Consider the following 299-nt stretch of genomic DNA (forward strand, 5'->3'; position numbering starts at 1 on the left):
CACTGGGCACTATGGGTCTCCTCCACCCTGCACTGGGCACTATGGTTCTCCTCCACCATGCACTGGGCACCATAGGTCTCCTCCACTGGGCACAATTGTACATCTTCACCATCCTCTGGGCACTATTGTTCTGCTTTATACCCCTCTGTGCACTATTGCTCTCCTCCACCCCACTCCGGGCACTTTTGTTCTCCTTCACCCTCCCCTGAGCACTAAGGTTCTACCCCCCCCTGCACTATTATTCAGCTCTATCACCCTCTGGGCACTACTGTTCCTCTCCAGCCTTCTTTAGGCACTAT

Source organism: Pyxicephalus adspersus, chromosome 9, assembly GCF_032062135.1.
Source record: "Pyxicephalus adspersus chromosome 9, UCB_Pads_2.0, whole genome shotgun sequence".
Lineage (NCBI taxonomy): Eukaryota > Metazoa > Chordata > Amphibia > Anura > Pyxicephalidae > Pyxicephalus > Pyxicephalus adspersus.